At 36.3% G+C, this 9,437-nt stretch overlaps 1 long non-coding RNA gene across 2 annotated transcripts; it reads right to left on the bottom strand.

The window, feature by feature from the left end:
• Window positions 1–258: 258 nt before the first annotated feature.
• On the bottom strand, window positions 259–9,178 carry LOC138701296 (uncharacterized). Of its 2 annotated transcripts, none has more exons than XR_011332487.1 (5): window positions 9,026–9,178; window positions 8,676–8,903; window positions 6,766–6,934; window positions 2,833–3,026; window positions 259–520 (listed from the first exon to the last, which is right to left on the bottom strand). It is a non-coding gene; the product is annotated as an uncharacterized lncRNA (long non-coding RNA). The 2 variants fall into 2 exon arrangements; XR_011332488.1 differs by having other exon boundaries at window positions 9,131–9,177.
• Window positions 9,179–9,437: the final 259 nt, after the last annotated feature.

Raw genomic sequence — 9,437 nt, 5'->3', positions numbered from 1 at the left:
ATATTTTATATGTCTTTATTGGTATAGAGTTTTAGAGGTCCTCATTAAGACCACAAAGTATTTGTAGTGAAAGAGAAGGGGGAAAGAAAGTTTTTGGACACAATCTCCTATTCGAATAGGCAATAAATAACACACTGTATTCTTGTTCAGTCACATAACACAGTAACAACTTAAAACTCCTACAACAGTACAGAAAACGACAATTAATACACTTCTCACTGATAATGCACTCATGTACCGACAAAGGACGAGTTTCTGATGGCTCAACCACCTCCTACACTACTGAAAACTACTTTTCACATTTACATTGTATCAAATTGTATCAAAAGGAATTTAAATATTAATGGAAAAACTCATCTGTCTTATATGTTCTCACTGGCTCACTGGTCACACGGTCAGTACTCAAGGTTCACTATTGGCAGCGATCACTCTTTGTTGCTGGGTTGAGGTCACTGAAGTAAGGATGAGTCATCGCACGTTCAGTAGGTAATCTCAGTGCAGGATTGCAGACCAACAGGCGCTGCAAAGAAAGCAAGAGTTAGTACCAGTTCTAGCAATAGCAGTCATAGTGGCAGCAGTAGTGATAGCAATAGCAGTGGTAGTAGCAGTAGTAGTAGCAGCAATAGTAGTAGCAGCAGTAACAGCAGTAGTAGTAGTAACAGTAGCAGTAGTAGTAGTAGTAGTAGTACCAGTAGCAGTAGTAGTAGTAGTGGTAGCAGTAGTAGTAGTAGTAGTAGTAGTACCAGTAGCAGTAGTAGTAGTAGTAGTAGTAGTAGTAGCAGTAGCAGTACCAGCAGTAGTAGAGTAGCAGTACCAGTAGTAGTAGTAGTAGCAGTAGCAGTACCAGTAGTAGTAGCAGTAGTACCAGTAGCAGTACAGTAGCAGTAGTAGTAGTAGCAGTACCAGTAGTAGTAGTAGTAGTAGCAGTACCAGTAGTAGTAGTAGTAGCAGTAGCAGTACCAGTAGTAGTAGCAGTAGTACCAGTAGCAGTACAGTAGCAGTAGTAGTAGTAGCAGTACCAGTAGTAGTAGTAGTAGTAGCAGTAGTAGTAGCAGTAGCAGTAGTAGTAGTAGCAGTACCAGTAGTAGTAGTAGTAGCAGTACCAGTAGCAGTAGTAGTAGTAGCAGTAGCAGTAGTAGCAGTAGCAGTATCAGTAGTAGTAGTAGTAGCAGTAGTAGTAGCAGTAGCAGTAGCAGTACCAGTAGCAGTAGTAGTAGTAGTAGTAGCAGTAGTACCAGTAGCAGTACCAGTAGTACCAGTAGCAGTAGTAGTAGTAGTAGTAGTAGTAGTAGTAGTAGTAGTAGCAGTAGCAGTACTACCAGTAGCAGTAGCAGTAGCAGTAGTAGTAGCAGTACCAGTAGTAGTAGCAGTAGTAGTAGTAGTAGTAGTAGTAGTAGTAGTACCAGTAGCAGTAGTAGTAGCAGTAGTACCAGTAGCAGTAGTAGTACCAGTAGCAGTAGCAGTAGTAGTAGCAGTAGTAGTAGCAGTAGTAGTAGTAGTAGCAGTACCAGTAGTAGTAGCAGTACCAGTAGTAGTAGTAGTAGTAGTAGTAGTAGCAGTAATACCAGTAGCAGTAGTAGTAGCAGTACCAGTAGTAGCAGTAGTAGTAGTAGTAGCAGCAGTACCAGTAGCAGTAGTAGCAGCAGTACTAGTAGCAGTAGTAGTAGCAGTAGTAGCAGTAGTAGTAGCAGTACCAGTAGCAGTAGTAGTAGTAGCAGTAGTACCAGTAGCAGTAGCAGTACCAGTAGTAGCAGTACCAGCAGCAGTAGCAGTAGCAGTACCAGTAGTAGTAGTAGCAGTGGTACCAGTAGCAGTAGTAGCAGTAGTAGTAGCAGTAGTAGTAGTAGCAGTACCAGTAGCAGTAGTAGTAGTAGTAGCAGCAGTACCAGTAGCAGTAGTAGTAGCAGTACTAGTAGTAGTAGTAGTAGTAGCAGTACCAGTAGTAGTAGCAGTAGTACCAGTAGCAGTAGTAGTAGTAGCAGTACCAGTAGCAGTAGTAGTAGCAGTACCAGTAGCAGTAGTAGTAGCAGTAGTACCAGTAGCAGTAGTAGTAGCAGTACCAGTAGCAGTACCAGTAGCAGTAGTAGTAGTAGTAGCAGTACCAGTAGCAGTAGTAGTAGTAGCAGTACCAGTAGCAGTAGTAGTAGTAGTAGTAGTACCAGTAGTAGCAACAGTAGTAGTAGTAGTACCAGTAGCAAATTTAATTTATTTCAATTTATTTTTATTTTAATTACGTTATTTTATTTTATATCAATTTAATTTATTTTATTTTAATTTATCTGAATTTAATTTACTTTATTTTAATCCATATTAATTCATTTTATTTAATTTTATTTTAATGTAACCTAATTTATTTTAAGTTATTTTATTTTAAATTTAATTTATCTTAATTTAATTTAATTTATTTTCATCTTTTTTAAATAAAAGTTATTATATTTTAATTTAATTTATTTTAATTCAATTTATTTTATTTTAGTTTAATTTATTCTAATTTTTTTTCATTTTAATTTAGTTTGTTTGAATCTACTTTAATTTATGAGATGAGGAAGTCTGACAACTCTACTGCAGTGAGTAAAGAACGAAATGCTCCTATTTAGACTGATTTCATATGTGTATTTGTAGAAGAGCCAATGATATGCCACTACCAAATTACATAGACTTTCAGCCTAATTTTCTAACTAACCATGCACATCATTACAAATTCCTTCGAGGTTTTTATTTATTTTAACATATCTCATTCTTCCTTCAAACTGCAGTTATTTCGAATCGTAAATCCATTCGTAATGACAATGACACAATGTGGTGGAAAACAAGAGCCTGTGGCTGACTCACCTCCTTGAGCTGTCCAATGAGCATTTTCAGTATCTCCAACTGACGCAAGTATCATTTGCAGAAGCAGAACTCATAGTACTTTGTGAGCCGCCTCTGTACCACGTCCTGCAGGAGTTTGTCACTCATGAACACCTTCGGCTTCTGCAGCTCCTCCTCATATTTGGACCGCGATGCTTGGGCCACTTGCAACAGCGCTGCAAAGATTGTACTACGTTACACAGAAGCCTGTGCACTCTACAGCCCTCTGCCCAATGCCTGTCTCACCTGTCCACAGTGAAGGATGACCTAACTAGAGAGGACTATACACCCAATCCTTATCCATAGTTCAAGAATTAAAACAGGAAATCAACATCCCGAATTTAAAAGAAAGTTACAAATTAAACCAGGGAAGGTTATTCAGGTGAAGTAGGTGAAGTGTTACTTCACATATTTCTAAAATAAGAAGAAGTTTTCTTTTCTGTTGTTATAAACAGTGTTTAGTTGTATAAATACTACCTGTAACCGTCTGCTGAATAGAATAATGTCAACTGTTACGAGCGCCAAGCGGTGACTACTGGAACTTATAATACTGTACAGGTGAAATTATTTGGGCTCCCAGTCTCATACAACACTTGGTTTCCATGGTAACGTGACGTCACGCACTAAAGAAAGATTGTATGAGTGAAGTGCGTTTCTCAGTCTTTCAGTTACGGAGAACTGTCAGACTTCTTGTAGGCAGAGTAACCAGTTTGCAGATCTAACGGTACTAATAATAGAGAAGGGTTGGAGCTCGTCTCCAAGGCCTGGGGCTATTGTTCAAGGGCTGTGAAATTTTACAGTATGTACTACCTGACTCGAGAATAGTATCCTCATTTCTTCTTTCCAAGCATCCACCCCTGCAGTGGTAAATTAGCTGGCTCTATGTTATTTTATCAGGAATACACCCCACATACATTCGCAAAGTTTAAAAATTGTTTTCCGCTGTGTGTATTATTTTTTCTCATGAGCTCGTGATCTTGTCAGTTTTGTTCCAATTCTTGTATTTGAAAGTTTAACACGCGTATAAATATATGCATGTAGTTTAATATTGTGTATGTATATATTAACTTATTATTTAATATATTTAGAATATATTAGTGATAAGTGTACATAGTGTATTAATTCTACCATCATAGTGCTATTATACAAATACTTAGGTACCAGTACATAGAAAATGTTGATTAATGAGTGCGAAATATGTATCCCGAAAATGACACGGTTTGTAATTTATTAGAAATGTCGTTTTGTAGACTTAAATATGAAGATAAAAAAGATGTTTTAAATTCTGGACGACCTACAGTTCCATTTGTTATTTGTTTTAAAAAGTGCTAAGAAAGTACAGAAGTTGTATAAAATAACTTTAAAAAATTCTTCCGATGATAGAAGCTTTTCTGTGTGAAGACATTGAAAATTTCACTCGGAATGCTACATCACAGGAGAGGCTTTCATTATTAGCCCCATAGCTTTGCATAGAGATAAAATGTCCACCCTTAGCTAAACTCAGACATTTTATGAAGACATCATCGACAGGCTTGCTGCTTTAAAAGATAGGAAGATTGCCTTGGTATGCAAGAAATTGGGTGAGTTCTGAAATAAATTAATTTTCCTATTTGCATGTGTTCTAGAACTATTAAAACTGTACGTAGTTTAAGAATAGTAGGCCTACTCATTATATTGGTAAAACTGTTCATGCATTTATGTATGTGAACAGCACTTCACCTATTCTTTTTACGGCGAGCCGCTACTGAATTAAACCAAACCCTTTAACTCTATTAAATATAGAGTATAATCTAAATTTAACAGAATAAATACTGAAATCAGAAGTAAACACTGAAATAATGAAACAACTGTCTTTAGAGACAATTAATATTAGGTACCCTCCACAACACTTGCTTCATTTACACACCGATGGATCCTTGATCTCCAGAGAACAAGGTGCCGGTGCAGGTGTTACGTGCTGTCTCTTCTCACTTTATAGATCTCTTGGATATGGAACAACAAGTTTTGATGGAGAAATCATTGCAATAAGTGAAAGTCTCAGGAATCTTCTATGCCATATCAATAAATTTAAAAATGCAGTTATATTGTCAGACACCAAAGCAGCTATTCTATCAATAGTCTCTAGACACACACCTTCACCTCAAACAGCAGAAATAACTAAAATGCTCTCTCAAATAACAACACTCAATAAAAGAACTGTATTTCAATGAATACCAATCCATTGTGGAATTCTGGGAAACAAGAATGCGGATGCTTTAGCAAAGAAGGGCAGCACTGCTACTTAGACCTGTTACTAAATCTACATATTACTCTGTGAAAAGATTTATTAAATCTACATACTTAGACTTCAACAAACAAAATTTGATAACACAATCAAGGGAAAAAATGGAACTCTCTGCATCAAAATCCACAGTTAATTCCCGATTTACCACGAAAATCGTCTGTAGCTGCATTTAGATTGGCAACAGGCCATGACTGTTTGGCCAAACACCTGCATAGAACTGCAATATATCAGTCCCCTAACTGTTCACTGTGCAACTCAAACCAAGATATGGATTCGGAACATCTCAAAATCTGTGCTTCAGTGGCTGACTATGACAATATCTTTGAAAATTATTGGAGTGCAAGAGGTCAAATGACTCTATTGTCAAACGCCTGGCATTAGAAAACAACAACAACACCACCCAATCCTTTCTAACTATGCATCTAACAGCTTTTTGTAATGTTGGTTCATAACTGTACATTAGGCATTCTCAACCCTGGTGCTCGCAAGCACGAACCCTTCTGAGGTCCTTTTTTCAAGTCAAACTTTGTTGTATGGGCCAGAACAAATAGAGTCCTATGCATCCATTATAATATTTTAGCAACCTGAAAGTTGTTAAGGGGAGAGGATGGTATTTTTGATGAAAAATGATTAAATTAAAAAAAAAAAAAAAAAAAAAAAAAAAATTCTTTAAAATACTCTGATATGTGTGGATCGCAATTTTTAAACTTCTGCATTATGGATTTTTAAATCACTCGCCCACTTTTATGGTTGTTTCCGGTAAATTAAATATTCAAAAAAAAAAAAATTTTTTTTTCTTTAAAATACCCTTTGATATATCTGGAATGCATTGCATAACATTTTGTGGGTATTTGTGCCCTTATCGGATGTTGAGACGTCATTTTTAAACTTCCTGTGCTTTTGATTTTTAAATCACACGCCCGCTTTTATCGGTTTCCAGTAACTTAATTGTTTTTGCTACATTGCCAGACAAAATGAATATAATTTCTGAACTATTATTAAAGATACATGCATGAAATTTAGAACACACATTCTTTAGACTATTAGGAAGCTTTTCTCTGTAACAGAATTTTGTTAATTGATTTCATTTTAAAAATACATCCGTCTGTTTACAAGACTGGAAATCATAAAATTGTTACTAAATTTTAATTGTTTATTTTACAAACGTAGGGACTAATATCAAAATTTTGTTACAGACAGTTTGTAGAACATACTTTTGCAAATACATTGCAAAAACTGTTTGAATCTATCTTTAAAAACGGTTTAGATATATCAGTTTTAGTACAATCCTGCATTGGGTATATATCTATTTTTTTTTTCAAATTTGGGCCCCCAAATAATTTTTTTTTTTTTTCAAAATATTTTTATTTGGTTGAGTTGCCACAGCTATGAGCTCTCTACATACAAAAAATTAATAATTTACACCAAATACGAAAAAAGTTTTAAAAAACACCATCCTCTCCCCTTAAGTCGCTCATGCTGTCTGTATACTTGAAGTTTGTTACACATGAGATAAGCAATTTGAGAACATTTAATTGGAAAATCTCAAGTATACTAAGTTCAGCAGCACTTGTTACCAAACAATTAAAAAGAAGGCTTCCTAAGAGTACTTAAGATCTCTGTACACTTACTCTTAAGGAGGATTTCATACATTGTTCCACAGATGAGAGTAAATGTGGTGTAGATTAAGTCCTCCAGCTTGAAGGGTTCAAGGTGTCGTACCCAGCGTCAAAGGTGGTCCACACTTATAATTCAGACTGGCTTTGTCAATTTGTACCTCCTCATCCAGGAACTGAGACACTGGAAGGCACAGTAGAAAAGTATGAGAAACAATCAAATCAAGGAAAGAAATTAATTGCAAAATAAAGATCCTACACACTTGTGCATAAATACAAAATAAATAGGGGAGTTGGATGTCGGTGTCTTAAAATTACATTTAAAATTACCAAAAAAAGTTATTACATTTACATTAAAATGCCAAAATTATAATCAAAGTTAATAAAATACAGGCAAGTGATTATATATGGAGTGATAATGAACACAAACAAAAGCATATGGGCTATTTCATATGAAATCGATCAGTAAAAAACCTCGCATTTTTTTTATAATCTAATTTTTTCCCTACTTATACAAGGTGCTGAGGGGAGTGCATTTTCAAAAATATACTATCGAAAGTCAAACGGTTTTCGTATTATTGAGTGACAAATTTAGCGTATTTCATAAAAACAAGCCTCTTTCAGCGCTCAGAACTCTGGAACCATTTACTGCAGAACATTGAACGAGAGCTTATTTTGAAGCTGACATTTGGTAGGTTATGTTAAGAAGTAATCCTTATTTTTATTGTATGTGTGGTTAGCATTAATTATGTGTTCGGCACATGTAGATGTATTGTGTCCTCTGGTTATTGCTTTAATGTGTTCTTTGTATCGAGTTTGGAATGATCTGCCTGTCTGTCCAATGTAGAAACTGTCGCAACTATTGCATGTGACTTTGTATACACCTGTGTGGTTGTATTTATTTGTTTGTGTGTTGAGATGTCTTTGTAGTGTGTTTTCTGTTCTGTATGCTATGTTGTATTTCTGTTTTCTGAATGAAGATGCGATCTTGTGTGTGTTTTTATTTTCGTATGTTAGTATGATGTATTTCTTGTGTTTTGTGTGTTTTTGTTTTGCCTTCCTTATGATGTTGACTATTATGTTTGGGTTGTAACCATTTTCTTGTGCTATGTATTTGATTGTGTTCACTTCTTCATTGTAGTGTTGTTGGCTCATGGGTATGTTGAGTAATCTGTGTACCATTGTCTTGAATGCAGCATATTTGTGTTGCGTGGGGGGATTAGATGTGTTGTGTATGTGTGTGGTGGTGGTGGTTGGTTTTCTGTATATTTTGAAGGTGTGTTTGTTGTCAAATTTTGTTATGGTGATGTCTAGGAAATTTATGGAGTTACTGTTTTCAAGTTCCAGTGTGTACTGGAGTTTTGGGTGTATTTTGTTTATGTATTGGTGTAGTTTGTGTATTTCTCGTTTGTTTCCTTTGCATAGTATATGTCGTCTACGTATCTGTGCCAGTATATTATGTTATCTGCATATTTTTTGTGTTCATTATTGAGCATGTATGTTTGTTCTATGTTGCGTAAAAATATCTCTGCTAGTATGCTAGATATGAGTGATCCCATTCGGAATGCTGGGCAACATGCAAATACATCCAAATAGTAAGAACTTAGGTGTACTTCGTATATTTAAAATCAAAACACAAAACACACCACAAACCTGATAACCGCATAAGCAAGGATTACAAACCCATATCACAGTCTAGTATATACAGTCGCGAAGCTCAATACGTATGCAAACATTAGATAGTTGCTCACCACTAGGATCGCTAATATTGCCTCATTACAGACAATGCAAAATAGTACCGTCACAGTCTATTGTTTCTAGCACCCTCAAAACTCAAGCTTCGTGACTATATAGTAGACTGCGCCCATATCATTGGCACACCACACTTGAAGAATTACATCTCTGTAGTCAGTTGTATACGGTACCTGAACTTATTGAAGGGCTGTATGGTCCAGAGATAGGTGTGCAGCTGCATGCACCCCTCCGTGATGGAGGCATGGCTCTTCAGGCAGAGCAGAGCATGCGGGTTCGATGCGGAGGCCAGCCCCCAGTAACGCAGCTTCCACTGCAGATGGATGCACTTCATGTTGCCCAGGTAGAAGCTCTCCAGTTTGCTTGGGCCGACTGGACAGGATGGAGCACTCGTGTTCACCCTGTGAAGGCAACAGATGTACTCACTCAATAAGCGTCTAGGCGCCAAAGAATCCAATGTAGGAGTCAAGTAAAAGGGATGAAAGACATCTAAAAATACAGTACAGTAGAACTTAGTTTATACCTAATTGCAGTTTATTACAAAAACTCGTAGTTCCAACTACAACGTAATATAATGGAAATATAAGTAATTTATAATGTATGAAAGTCTGAATACGCGGAAACTTGCCCTTCACTGCAGACGCCATGACACCTTGCCACACGGACCAGGGTTGCCAACACCTAGTAGAAAAAAGTGGCTACAACCCTAGTTCATAGATATAATATTATGATCTAGAATGAAATCATTACAAATTATTTGCTTTTCAAATACAAGTTAGCAGCATTTCTCTCGTCGCTACATACATATAGGCCTATGTTTAATTTATTTCACATAGTACTTGAGAGGATACATAGTCGCTATACTTGTTTTTTCGAAAGATGGGACATGACAGGAGCGTTGCGATCGGAAAAACAATTGAATGTCACATAGCGTG

The sequence above is a fragment of the Periplaneta americana genome, chromosome 6 (assembly GCF_040183065.1).
Source record: "Periplaneta americana isolate PAMFEO1 chromosome 6, P.americana_PAMFEO1_priV1, whole genome shotgun sequence".
NCBI lineage: Eukaryota > Metazoa > Arthropoda > Insecta > Blattodea > Blattidae > Periplaneta > Periplaneta americana.
The sequence above is the reverse complement of the archived record's forward strand: the minus strand, read 5'-3'. Positions and strand labels throughout refer to the sequence as shown.